We start from the raw sequence: 13,536 nt of genomic DNA, 5'->3' as shown, positions 1-13,536 counted from the left end.
AAGGGCTCATCCTTTCCTGGATGGGAGCCTCAGGAAGTCACTTGACCTCTCTGGGCCATGTGGAGCCCGTATGAATGGCTGGTGAGCCCCGGTAAGATTCTCTCCAAAAACATCCCAACATCTAGAGGATGCGGAGTCGTCTCTGCTCTTCCACCCCTTCCGCATTGATTGTGGGCTCTCGGACGAAGGGGCAGCTGTACCCTCGCCCCTTCTGCCTGTTCTCACATCCTTCCAATCCTAGACCTCCCCTCGCCCTGTTCTCTTGGGGACCTCAGCTGCCCTCAGCCCCAGACCCCCTGAACCATCCTCCCGCCGGGGCTTGGGCTGCCTTAATCCGGGCCCCCTCCCTCCCTGCAGAAGGCCACGAATGCTTTTGAGGGCTGGAACATCTGGCTAATGGCGGGGAAAGTGCTGAGATGACAGGTTATTTCAACACTGTCATCATCTGTTGGGTATTTCAACACTCAGTGCTTGTGCAAGAGACTTAATAGGACCTGTCATAAACTCACGCTGTCTCAAAGCTTGGGCACGTCGCGGCGGGGCTGATGGGGAGTTGTCGGGGTTTAGCAATAGGCCCTGTCTTGGGGCCCATAGCTTCCTTCAGGGTTATTTTGGCTCCACCAAAGGAGCCAAAGTCTCAGAGAGAAATCTCAAGGTGTCAGAGAAAACCCCAAGCAATTACCTCTCAAGGTAATTAGATGGTGGCACAGATAGCCTGCCTTCCTGCCTTCCCTCCTGCCTGGCAGTGGAGGAAGAAGGGAGGACCAGCTGGCCCAGCCCCCTGCGCCAGCCCCAAGGGGGAAGGAGGCCACAGATGACCTCATGGAAGCAATGGTGGTGAATCATGGCTCAGACCATGTTCGTGCTTCCCTGGGGGCGGGCAAGCGTGTCGATCACGGGAGGGGCAGCTTCACGCCCAGAGAGATGAGGGGCAGGGCAGGGGATGGGGGTGCTCCAAGAACCCACCGGCCTCTCTGCAGCAGACTGGATCCCAGATCCAGACTCGAGATGTTTGATTCGGTTCAGCCCTAATCCAAGACTTTGTGTGAACCAAATCACCCCTCTAAGGGGCTACACAGAGGGTAGTGCCTCCCGAAATCAGGAGGTGAGGTCCCAGGGAGGGAGGCTGTGCAGATCACATTGGGGGGCTGTGCAGAGTTCCCCACCACTCACTCTCCCAGGGCAAGTAAGAGGCCCTGCCCCATGCTGGCAACACCAGAAATGACCTGAACTGGGCAGAGCAGAGACTCCAGGGCCCTGGACAGCCCCACTGGCCAGGAAGAGAGGCGATGGCTCAGCTACAGAGGACTCCACATATGAGAATTCCCAGGAGGTCCTGGGGAGGCCTGAGGAATGAGTGATCAGAGAGCCCCTCACAGCCAGCCAGAGCCCCGGCTGAGAACTGGCTCAGCACTTGCCCACCCTCCGCGTTCCCTTATCCCTTCAGAGTTCCGGAGAGGTGGTTCCAACGAGGGGTCTGGTGTGAGTTCATGAAGATGGGCTGGGCCTGGGCAGGGCAGCCCATGAGTGCGGACCCCTTGGGGCACTGGGGAGCCGCAGAAGGTCTTCGATCCCTGCAGCTACACATACACCAAGGGACTGTGAACCCCTTCTTGGGTTCGGTCTGGCAGCATCGAGGGGAGAGGTGTAGGGGTGGGTGGGAAGAGATGGAAGGTACAAGAAGTCAGAGAATAACCGGAGTGAGGATGACCCCCAGGATGAGAAGGCGGAGAAGGAGGGGGACTGAGGATGCTGGGAGCAGACGCCCCAGGACTGGGGCCCGAGCTGGGAGGAGCTGGACAGAGCTCCTCTGAGAGGAGGGGTCCCCTCTCAGAACCAGTCTACAGAGGTGGGAGGGAGGACAGATTGGGAGGGGCTTGCTTGCACTCCGGGGTCTTCCTGGAAATCACCCACATAGGACCCAGGTGGTCTCCGTGGCCATGTCGTAGGGACAATGATCATCTGCTTCCATCAGACCCTTTAGAGTCACTCAGACATTCTCCCGGGGCACACGTCAGCCAAGGATATGGTTTTTTGTTTTGTTTTGGTTTGGTTCGGTGGTTTGTTTGGGTTTTTTCGAGACAAGGTCTCACTCTGTCACCCAGGCTGGAGGGCAGTGGCAAAACCATAGCTCACGGCAGCCTCAAGCTCCTGGCCTCAAGCAAGCCTCCCACCTCAGCCTCCCAAATAGCTGGGACCACAGGTGTATGCCACCATAACTGCCTGCCTACCTGCCTCCCGCCCTCCCTCCCTCCCTTCCTTCCTTTCAATTTTTTTTTCTTGAGATAGAGTCTCACTCTGTCACCCAGGCTGGAGTACAGTGGGACAATCTCAGCTCACTGCAACCTCCACCTCCCGGGTTCAAGTGATTCTCCTGCCTCAGCCTCCCAAGTAGCGGGGATTACAGGCGCGTGCCTCCAGGCCCAGCTAATTTTTTTGTATTTTTAGTAGAGTTGGGGTTTCACCATGTTGGCCAGGCTGGTCTCGAACTCCTGACCTCAGGTGATCCATCCACCTCAGCCTCCTAGAGTGCTGGAATTACAGGCATGAGCCTCCATGCCCAGCCACTTTTTAAATTTTTTGTAGAGACACTGTGTTGCCCACACTGAACTTGAACTTCTAGACTCAAGTGATTGTCCCGCTGCAGCCTCCCAAAGTGCTGGGATTACAGGTGTGAGCTCCCGCACCTGGCCCCAGTCACTGCCTTTATAGGATGACATCCCCATCTCCCAACAGAAGAGAAGCTGCGGCCCTGCCACCTTTACACAGACAGGGGTTGGGGAGGGAATGGTTTCCTGTGAGTCACAGCCGGGACTCACATGAGGCTTACCCCTGTCGCGTGCGGTCGCTCGCAGATGCGGAACCTGGGCCAGCTACATCTGCGACCTCGCTCCTGCCTGTGGCAACTCAAGTGTTAGGATGGACCCTCCTTTACTTCCCAGGCAGGAAGCCTCATTGGAGCTCCCCTGGGTGAGCTGGGAGAGATTGGGACCCTGCCCCTCACCAACACTCCAGCGTGGCTTCCTCTCGGCTCCCACGCCAAGGACCACCCTTGCCTGGGTACAGGGGCCCACGGCAAAGCAACCATGAAATAGAAGGGCCCTGGGATAGGAGTCGGGGGACGGACTCTGGGGCAGCCCAGCCCCAACCCTAAGGTGTTCTGCCATCAGGAGGAGGGTATTTATCATCACCAGGCTTCCAATTTCTGCCCTGTAGAAAGAAACAGTAGCTTCAGTTTCTGATCAAGAGGTGGCATTGTGGCGTGGTGGAAAAAGGCCCCCCCAAGCACAGCTGGCCACCGGGTTGGAGTTTTAGCCCTGCCTCTGGAGTGGGCACCCTTGCTTCTCCAGGCCTTGTCTTCTCTCTCTCTCTCTCTCTTTTTCGAGACAGTCGCCCAGGCTGGAGTGCAGTGGTGCAATCTCTGCTCACTGCGACCTCCGTCTCCCCGGTTCAAGTGATTCTCCTGCCTCAGCCTCTCGAGTAGCTGGGATTGGCAGGTGCGCGCCACCATGACTGGATAATTTTTTTTTTTTTTTTTTTGAGACAGAGTTTCACTCTTGTTACCCAGGCTGGAGTGCAATGGTGTAATCTCGGCTCACCACAACCTCCGCCTGCTGGGTTCAAGTAATTCTCCTGCCTCAGTCTCCCAAGTAACTGGGACTACAGGCGTGTGCCACCATGCCCAGCTGATTTTTGTATTTTTAGTAGAGACGAGATTTCACCATGTTGACCAGGATGGTCTCAATCTCTTGGCTTGGTGATCCCCCCGCCTCGGCCTCCCAAAGTGCTGGGATTACAGGCGTGAGCCACCGCGCCGGCCTTCTCATCTTTAAATGGGGTACAATAGCCCAGTGCAGGTGCTACAAGAGGGACACATGATGTTCTCAGTGTGATAGGCAATGTCCCCATCCTGCTCTAGAACCTTCTGTGGTGACTTGCTGGGAGGCTGGACCACCAAATGCTTACTAAAAACAGGTCTGTGGGCTGTGGGCTGAGGCGGGGACTCATGCCTGTGATCTCAGTGCTTTGGGGAGCCGAGGCAGAAGGATCACTTGAGGCCAATAGTTCAAGATCAGCCTGGGCAACATAGCCAGACTCAGTCTCTACAAAAAATAAAAAAATTAGCCAGGCATGGTAGTGCATGGCTACAGTCCCAGCTACTCAGGAGGCTGAGGTGGGAAGATTGCTTGAGCCCAGGAGTTGGAGGCTGCAGTGAGCTATGATCAGTCTACTGCACTCCAGCCTGGGCAACACAGTGAGACCCCATCTCTACAAAAAAATAAAAATTAAATTTAAAAAACAGTTCTGTGCCAGGCGCGGTTGCTCACGCCCATAATCCCAGCACTTTGGGAGGCCAAGGTGGGTGGATCACCTGAAGTCAGGAGTTCAAGACCAGCCTGGCCAACATGGTGAAATGCCATTGCTACTAAAAATACAAAAATTGGCCTGGGCATGGTGATGGGCGCCTGTAATCCCAGCTACCTTGGAGGCTAAGGCAGGAGAATCACTTGAATCTGGGAGGCAAAGGTTGCAGTAAGCCGAGATCACGCCACTGCACTTCAGCCTAGGTGACCAGAGTGAAATTCCATCTCAAAATAAATAATAAATAAATAAATATAAAAACAAAAAATAAGTCTGTGGTTTTTTTCTTTGACTGTCCTAAATTGTTTATTAGGTATGAATTTTACAAACTTTACTTATTTTAGCGGTAACGGTGGAGCTGGAGAGTATTGCGCCTTCGCCAAGCTGCCCGGCGAGAACCACCAATAGTGTGGTGGAACTTGTGGCCCTTTCCAAGGCCACAGCTCTTTCGGCCTGCAGGTGTCAGCCCACGCATCTCCCTGTGCTTGCGGACTGGTTTGGTGATCCATTGGGTGTCAGGATTTCTTCTGATAGCTTTATGGAATGGATCAATGAGAATAAGCTCAAAAAATTTGTATGCGGAATCTTCGCCAACCCAGTAAGAATTCAGGACTTTTAGAGCCCCACAGTGGCATCCAGCTCGCTCCTCTGCAACAGACTGAAGGCTTCGAGCAAACTTCAGCTGGTTAACACCATGATGGACAGGCTTGCCGTAAGTTGCACCCTTAGGAACTGGGCGTTTTCGGCCACCACGGCGAACACGAATCCTATATATAACGTAACCTTGCTTGGCCTTGTAGCCCAGTCAGTGCACTTTATCAGGCCGGGTGGGGCGGGGAGCCCCTGGAGAGCAGAGAGCTGGCAGTATTGCCAGCAGCAGACCCTCAGAAGAAAGTGCATGACATCAGACTGCTTCTTTGTCCATAGCTCCTTGTATGCACCCATCTTGGCTTACCAGCTCTTGCCGGACAGGAGGGAGACCTATTCCCGAGGTCGCAGGGTCCCTGAGACTGGATGGCTGAAGAGGAGGACGATCAAAATCGGATGGAAGAGCAGATCCCCAACGCAGCCTACCTGATGGCTAAGTCTGTGGTCTTAGCAAAGCCAGCTGTAAACTCAGAAATCAGCCATTCCCCAGTAACCCAGGGAGAGCTGCGGCGCCAAACCAAGGGGTCTCTGTGGGGGTCCAGCAACTCCGAGGCTGAATGATGGCTCGAGAGACACGGCAAGTCCCTGATCTCCCAGTGGGGACAGGCTGGCACCCACCTGTTCACTCACCCTCTCGTTCAACCTCCTGCTCACCCACTCTCACCACTGTCCCTCCCGTGAATGCCAAGCCAGGGACCCTGCTCTGTACTTGATCCACCCCTCCCTATGTAAGGCACAGGCAAGGGCTTTGAGGCGGGTTCAAATACAGGCTGGGCACGGTGGCTCACGCCTGTAATCCCAACATTTTGGGAGCCTGAGGCAGGCGGATCACTTGAGGTCAGGAGTTCGAGACCAACCTGGCCAACATGGTGAAACCCTGTCTCTACTAAAAATACAAAAATTAGCCGGGCATGGTGGTAGGCACCAATAATCTCAGCTACTCAGGAGGCTGAGGCAGGAGAATCCTTGAACCTGGGAGGCGGAGGTGGCAGTGAGCTGAGACTGCGCCACTGCACTCCAGCCAGGGCAACAGAGTGAGACTCTGTCCATCTCAAGGAAAGAAAAAAATACAAATACAAAGCAAGGAGAATGTACTAGAAACTCAAGGGTGGGGAGGGTGAGGACTGGTACAGGGGCTGACAGGAAGGGTGACATTCCCTCTTGCAGGCCCCGTGCAAACCACATGCCAGGAACAAGATGCCCACAGACTCTGCTCCTCCCACCCCAGGAGACGCTCTGAACCCAGGGTGGGGGGGTGCTGGATACAGCATGCAGAGAGGTCCCCAGCCCCTGACAATGGTGCCCCAGGAGAGCATCCAGACTGGCCCTGACCCCCTGCTCTGGAGTGGCCTCCCTGCCCGGCCTCCTACTCGGTACAGGGCAGCCCAGACACCGAGGCTCAGGCCGAGGGCCTCCTGCCGTCGCCTCCCGCTCGGCTGCGCTGGATGGCACCGTCTACTCACGCATCTGCCAGTTTACATTCCCCCAACGAAAAGCAGCTTTGTTTATGGAAAGAGCTATTTTGGTTCCACGATTTCCCTCCACTCCTCCGGCTCGCAGGCTGGATGGCAGCTGCTCTCTTAGGGAGCTAGGCGGAGCCGTGGAGCCATCTCCACCCCCTTGGGCAAGGGGCCGCAGGGATCCGGAGGGTGGATGGGGACATGGGTGGATGGGGACCCGGCACACAGCGCCATCACCCCCACGAAGGCTCTGGGAAAAGTACCGATGCATGAGCCAGCATCCCACACCAGGTCAGGGCAACACTGCCCAGAGGCAGGAGAATGGGGTCTCCACGAGCTGCTGATTTGGGCCCCACACACTCTGCCTGCCCCAACCGTGTGCCCTGGGCTCTTGGATCACACCCTCCTCCTCTCACAGCTCTGCCTGGTAAGGAGGGTTATTATCGCCATTGCTCAGGTGAGCAACTGAGGCTCCCAGAGATGACAAAGCATCTGTAAAATTCCAAAACTTGGGGGCAAGAAGCAGAGTTCCCTTCCGGGGACCAGGGAGTCTGACCCCAGATCTCATGCTTCTTCCCCTGATGCCACCTTGTGAGGGAAGTAGAGACACACATCTCATAGCGACGGGAGCCGGTAGGAGTCCAGGGTCACTGCCATTCCTTGGAAAAGACGTGGCAAACATGAACTCCAGTCACAGGAGACGGCAAACCTAGTGTGAGTGGGAAGAGTCTGGTCTCCAGCACGGGTGCCTGCCTGGAAGGAAGCTTCAGTTTCCTAGATGGGAGCCCCGATGCCCCAGGGGGCAGGAGGAAACAGGTAATAGCGTCCTTCCAAAGCACAAAACAAGAGGTCAGGCCAGGTGCCCTGGCTCATTTCTGTAATCCCAGCAGATTGGGAGGCCGAGGTGGGAGATCACTTGAGGCCAGGAGTGTGAGACCAGCCTGGGTGACATAGCAAGATCCCATCTCTACTAAAAATCAAAAAAGTTAGTGCAGCATGGTGGTGAACTCCTATAGGCTCAGCTGCTTGGGAGGCTGAGGCAGAAGGATCACTTTAGCCCAGGAGTTAGACGCTGCACTGAGCTATGATTGCACCATTGCACTGCGGCTTAGCCGGGCACGGTGGTTCACACCCGTAATCCCAGCACTTTGGGAGGCCAAGGCAGGCGGATCACAGGTCAGGAGTTTGAGACTAGCCTGGCCAACAAGGTGAAACCCCATCTCTACTAAAAATACAAAAATTAACTGAGTTTGGCAGGCGCCTGTAATTCCAGCTACTCGGGAGGCTGAGGCAGGAGAATTGGTTGAACCTGGGAGGCAGAGGTTGCAGTGAGCCAAGATCAAATCACTGTACTCCAGCCTGAGTGACAGAGCAAGACTCTGTCTCGAAAAAAAAAAAAAAGACTTGTATAATAGATCTATTTCCTACTCTTCCCTCCAGATGAAGAGCTCCTGGCAGGGGGTCAGACACATTTCTTTTGCCTACCTGAACACCTCCAAATGCCCCGCCTATGTTTGAGGAATTCCCCACCTTGTGAATTACATCCACCTTTCCAGACTCCCTTGCAGCTAAGGCTTAATTATGTGACCTGGGCTCATCAATCCATGCACCTACCAGATTCAGAATGAGAAGCAATGACCCAGGAAGTAGAGGCTATGTGGAATCCATTCTGGCTGGCAAAGGGTCAGCTCTCACATCCAGTTTCTGAAGGCAGCACCGTGACTGGTGTCAGAGCCCAGAGGAAGGCCGGCCTGGCATACGATGGGATTTGGGGCCTCACTCCTGATTATACAGCCTCAGAGCCTGGGACCCTGGCTTTCTAGGAGATACTGAGTTATGTAGGAACTTTGAATAAATTCCTTATCTGCCTAAGACAGCCAGAGTGGGTTTCTGTGTCTGGAACTACAGACACTGACGTGTTCGCCTCAGGATAATGAAAATGCCCCGGGAAGGCCTGGCTCAGCCCAGCTGATGACAGTCAGAGGCATTTGCACATGAGCAAGAGGCCTGCCCTGCCTCCTCCAAGACAGGCCTTGTGCTGGGCCATAGGCTGGGAATGGGAGGAAAGGGAAGCCCACCAGGCCAGATCCTCCCTGGCCTGTGAGATGCCCACACACCAAACCCAGCCCAGGACAGAGATCTGAGCAAGGGTGGCCTTCAGATAGCAGTGGTGGCCTTCAGATTGCAGTGGTCCTGCACATCCAGTGGCTCCTCGGAGGGGACTCCAGAACTCTGCCCTACAGGAGGATTACTTGAGCTCAGGACTTTGAGACCAGCCTGGGTAACACCGTGAGACCCTATCTCTACAAAAAATAAAACAAATAAAAATAGCCAGGCATGGTGTTTCCAGCTACTCAGGAGGCTGAGGCGGAGGATCACTTGGGCCCAGGAGGTCGAGGCTATAGTGAGCCATGATTGTGCCACTGCACTCCAGCCTGGACGATAAGGTGAGACCCTGTTCCCCACTGAGAAAAAAGACTCGATAGCTCATCATCTCTTTCAGGAAGCTTCTAGGTCTATCCTTTCCGAGTCAGGGGCCTCCCAGAAACAACCGGAGGCCCTGGGGCCCCATCAGCCAACACACATCCTCGCTAGATTGTAACTGTCCATTTCAGGTCCTGTCCATCCATCTCCCTACTGGATGGCAGCCCCCAGGGAGCAAGGGTCATACCCGGACCACTCTGAACAGCCAGTGCCAAGCACAGTCGTGACGCAGTAGGTGCTCAGGATGTTCGCCAAGGGACTATATGAGTGACAGAATGGATGTGCTTCCCCGTGGGAGAAGTCTGAGGCGAAGGAGAAGGGCAGTTGCAGAGTGGCCCTGTGGTTTGGTGGGCAGCACACACTCCTACCTGAAGCGCCCAGGCCATGGCTCGCCTATGCCAAAGGCATGAGACGGGTTGGTGGATGCCTGCTGCTCCTGCCTCTGTGGGTTTATTAGCGAGCCCCGCGCAAAAGTATTTCCCATGAATCTGGAGCCGCAGACTTGCTTCAGCGCTCCGCTTATCCCACCACTGATTTGGATTTTTAAAGATAAGGTTTCACTGTGTCACCCAGGCTGGAGCGCAGTATGACTATCTTAGCCTCAGGTGATCCTCCTAACTCAGCCTCCTGAGTAGCTGTGACGACAGGTGTGTGCCACCACGCCCGGCTCCCAACCACTATTTTTTTTTTTTTTTTTTGAGATGGAGTTTCGCTCTTGTTGCCCAGGCTGGAGTGCAATGGTGATACATCAGCTCATTGCAAGCTCCGCCTCCCGGGTTAAAGTGATTCTTCTGCCTCAGCCTTCCAGGTAGCTAGGATTACAGGCATGCGCCATCACACCCAGCTAATTTTGTATTTTTAGTAGAGACAGGGTTTCTCCATGTTGGTCAGGCTAGTCTCGAACTCCCAACCTCAGGTGATCCACCGGCCTCGGCCTCCCAAAGCGCTGGAATTACAGGTATGAGCCACCGCGCCTGTCCCCCAACCACTACTGAGCTGTATCTAGGAGACTTGCACCTCGATATTTTCCAGGGACACTTGTCCAGCACACGTCAAGGAATGAGGCAGTGATTGAGCAGCTTTGAGTAGAAGTCAAGAGCATCCCCTTGGAATCCGTCCTTTCCCTAGCATGGGCAGGCAGAAGGAAGCTCCCAAGGGGCCCTTTGGAGGGAATCTGGCAGCTGCAACTCACCAGCCCACTGCCCTCGGTAGCACAAGAGGCCAAGTTCAAAGGGGCTCTGCTCCTCCAGGCCACGGCGGCCCGAGACTCACACCTGGTCCTGCAAGCTGGCGTCAGTGGGTTATCCTGGCACTACAGGGCTGGCCCAGAATGACTCATAACCCACGCCAAACTGTGGATGGTGGAAGACTCTGGACCCTTCCCAAGATGTCTGCCATGCCTTGTGGACACAGCATGGGTTATATCTCACAGCTGTCCGGGGCCTAGAGCCCAGTTTCCACTGAATTTCATTCAGTTCAGGGACAGCCTCGGCTTATGGCAGGAGACGCCTCCAGCCTCCAGCACAGCCACCAGATGTCAAACTCCTTTACCTTAGTTTCCATACCAAACCCACTCATACCAGGCATCTGCGTGGGTAGGAGGTTTACTGTCGGTTGAAGAGGCAGAGGGATTTGCTTTGCAATTGTAGGGACCTATTAAAATCCTTCTCCCTAGAAGTCTGTCGTCTCTGCCCTGGCCTCCCCCTTCTCCTTCCTCCTCCTGCCCCTGAAATGCTGCCGACCATCAAAACGGAGCAGACTAGCCCTCGTGGTCCTGCCTTCAATCCTGAAGCGTCGGATCAATTTTCCTAAACAAGGAGGATTTGCTTCTAAGCAGAATTTGGGGGTGGTTCTTAAAATAATGGATTATTTTTTCATCCCATGACCCTGGGATCAGAGTCACTCTCTCAGCATAGTTCCTGGTGCCTCTTACACTGCAAGGAATGTATGGACTGAATGAATGGAGCACGGAACCAGACCCCAGCGGGTCCAGTGGAGGTGAGCCCTATACAGACCAGACCAGAGCCGGCGGGGCAATACCGCCGGAGAGAAGTGCGGCCCAGCCCTGGAGGGCACAAAGGAGGGTGGCAACCTCTTTTGGAGGAGCCAGAGAAAGCTTTGCCAGAGAGGTCACAGGAAAGCCAGTGTGAAAGGGGTTTCATGAGCAGAAAAGGCAGCTGGGACAGGCAGCCAGCAACACGTCTTCAAGATGCACACTCACGCTGTGCCGTAATCACTGGGTTCAGGACAGGCATGGCGCTCACGCCTGTAGAGACTCCATCTCTACAAAAATAAAATAAAATAAAAAAATAGCCAGGCATGGTGGCACATGCCTGTGGTCCCAGCTACTCAGGAGGCTGAGGTGGGAGGATCGCTTGAGACCAGGCTGCAGTGAGCTATGATTGCACCACAGCACTCCAGCCTGGGTAACACAGTGAGGCCCTGTCTCTAAAAAATAAAAATAAAATAATCTGGTTTCTTGTCTGCCTCCTCCATCAGACTGGAAACTCATGGAAGGTGAATGGAGGGGGCTGCGGTGCAAGTTCAACCAGCCTCTGGCCCTGGGAGGAAGAAAGGGAGACAGCGGGTTCAGGGCTGGGACCCCAGTCACCGCACAGAGGCCCTGGGTGCCTAGAAGCCGCGAGATCCCTGACGCTGAGGCAGAAACAAGGCAGCATTGGCTGGATTTCTTTTCTTCCCTTCCCCCTCCACCTCCCCCTCCACATCCCCCTCCTCCCCCTCCTCCTCTTTCTTCTTCTCCTTCTCCTTCTTCTTCTTTCTTCTTTTCTTCTTTCTTTTTTTTTCTTTTGAGACGGAGTCTCACTTTTTTGCCAATCTGGAGTGCAGTGGCGTGATCTCAGCTCACTGCAACCTCCACCTCCCGGGTCCAAGCAATTCCCCTGCCTCAGCCTCCTGAGTAGCTGGGATTACAGACGTGCGCCACCACACCCGCCTAACTTTTTGTATTTTAGTAGAGACGGGGTTTTCCCATGTTGGCCAGGCTGATCTCCGTCTCCTGACCTCCGCCGGCCTCGGCCTCCCAAAGTGCTGGGATTACAGGCGTGTGCCACTGCACCCCCGTTGGCTGGATTTCTATCCTACATGTGTCAGCAGACGTGATGGCTTCAAACTGAAAGTGAGGCAGGTTGTGGGTCCTCACGCCACACCTATGAAAGGCATTTTTTTTTTTTTTTTGAGACAGGGTCTTGCTCTGTCACCCAGGCTGCATTGCAGTGGTGCAATCACAGCTCACCGCAGCCTCCAACTCCTGGACTCAAGCAATCCTCCCGCCCCAGCATCCCAAGTAGCTGGAACTACAGGCACGTACCACGATGCCCAGGTATTCTGTTGTTGTTGTAGAGATGGGGTTTCACTATGTTGCCCAGGCTGGTCCTAAACTCCTGGCTTCAAGCGATCCTCCTGCCTCTGCCTCCCAAAGCACTGGGATTCGAGAGGCCTTTTATGTGGCGCAATCGTGACCCACCAAAAATCCCATCATGAGCACTGTGCTCTGACAAGCACCATAATCACGCATCTGTCCAGAAGTCTGCGTTTAGGAGGATGCTTTAAAGCCCATGGGCTCAGAGCTATGGTGTAGACCCCATACTCCACCATCATCCCACAGGATTCAGGGAGCAGCTGGAGGGGAGGTAATTATAGGCTCCAGACTCTGCAGCCTGGGCGGGATTAGCATTCGTCAGTAGGTTTCTCTGTCCCCTTCACCCACCCTCCCCAATCCCGGGACCTGCAAAGCAGTGACAGTGGGCAACGCACTGTGTAACACAGTTAATTACACGTTGCTTACATTGTGCCCTAATTACTGTTTAGTGTGTGGGGCTCCTCACCTGACCTGGATCCTGGAACTCAGAGAAAGAAACTTCTGTCTCCTGTAATCCTCGCACTTTGGGAGCCGGAGGCAGGCCGATCACCTGAGGTCAGGAGTTCGAGACCAGCCTGGCCAATATGGTGAAACCCTATCTCCACTAAAACTGCAAAAATTAGCCGGGCATGGTGGTGCACACCTGTAATCTCAGCTACTTGGGAGGCTGAAGTGGGCAGATTGCTTGAGGCCAGGAGTTCAAGACCAGACTGGTCAACATGCGAAACCCCATCTCTACTAAAAATACAAAAATTAGCTGGGTGTGGTGATGGGCACCTGTAATCCCAGCTACTCAGGAGGCCGAGGCAGGAGAATCACTTGAACCGGGGAGGCAGAGGTTGCAATGAGCCAAGATCGCACCATCGCACTCCAGCCTGGGGGACAGAGCAAGACCCTGTCTCAAAAATACAAAAAAACCCAAATCTACAAATAAAAGTAAAATTGATTGTAGCAATTGCACAACTATGTGGATATATTAAAAGCTATTGAATTGCACATTTTTAATGGATGAATTGCATGGTATGTGAATTGTATCTCAATAAAGCTGTTACTTAAACAGGAGAAAACAAAGAACCCCATGACAACCTTCCCCAAGCTCCTTGGCAAAAGGAAGTCTTGTTGTCCCCACCCAGCTCACCTGAGTTCCTGCTCCCAGTTTTATTTATTTATTTAGTTATTTATTTATTTTTGACATAAAGTCTT

General features: G+C 54.2%; 1 pseudogene across 1 annotated transcript; it reads right to left on the bottom strand.

Moving 5' to 3' along the window:
• Positions 1 to 4,649: 4,649 nt before the first annotated feature.
• LOC108307947 lies at positions 4,650 to 5,434 on the bottom strand (annotated as a pseudogene). The gene has a single exon (XR_001826730.2). The product of XR_001826730.2 is annotated as a 60S ribosomal protein L15-like (transcript).
• Between the last annotated feature and the right edge of the window lie 8,102 nt (positions 5,435 to 13,536).

Source organism: Cebus imitator, unplaced genomic scaffold (genome assembly GCF_001604975.1).
Source record: "Cebus imitator isolate Cc_AM_T3 unplaced genomic scaffold, Cebus_imitator-1.0 Scaffold82, whole genome shotgun sequence".
Taxonomy (NCBI): domain Eukaryota; kingdom Metazoa; phylum Chordata; class Mammalia; order Primates; family Cebidae; genus Cebus; species Cebus imitator.
This window is presented reverse-complemented; position numbering and strand designations above follow the sequence as displayed.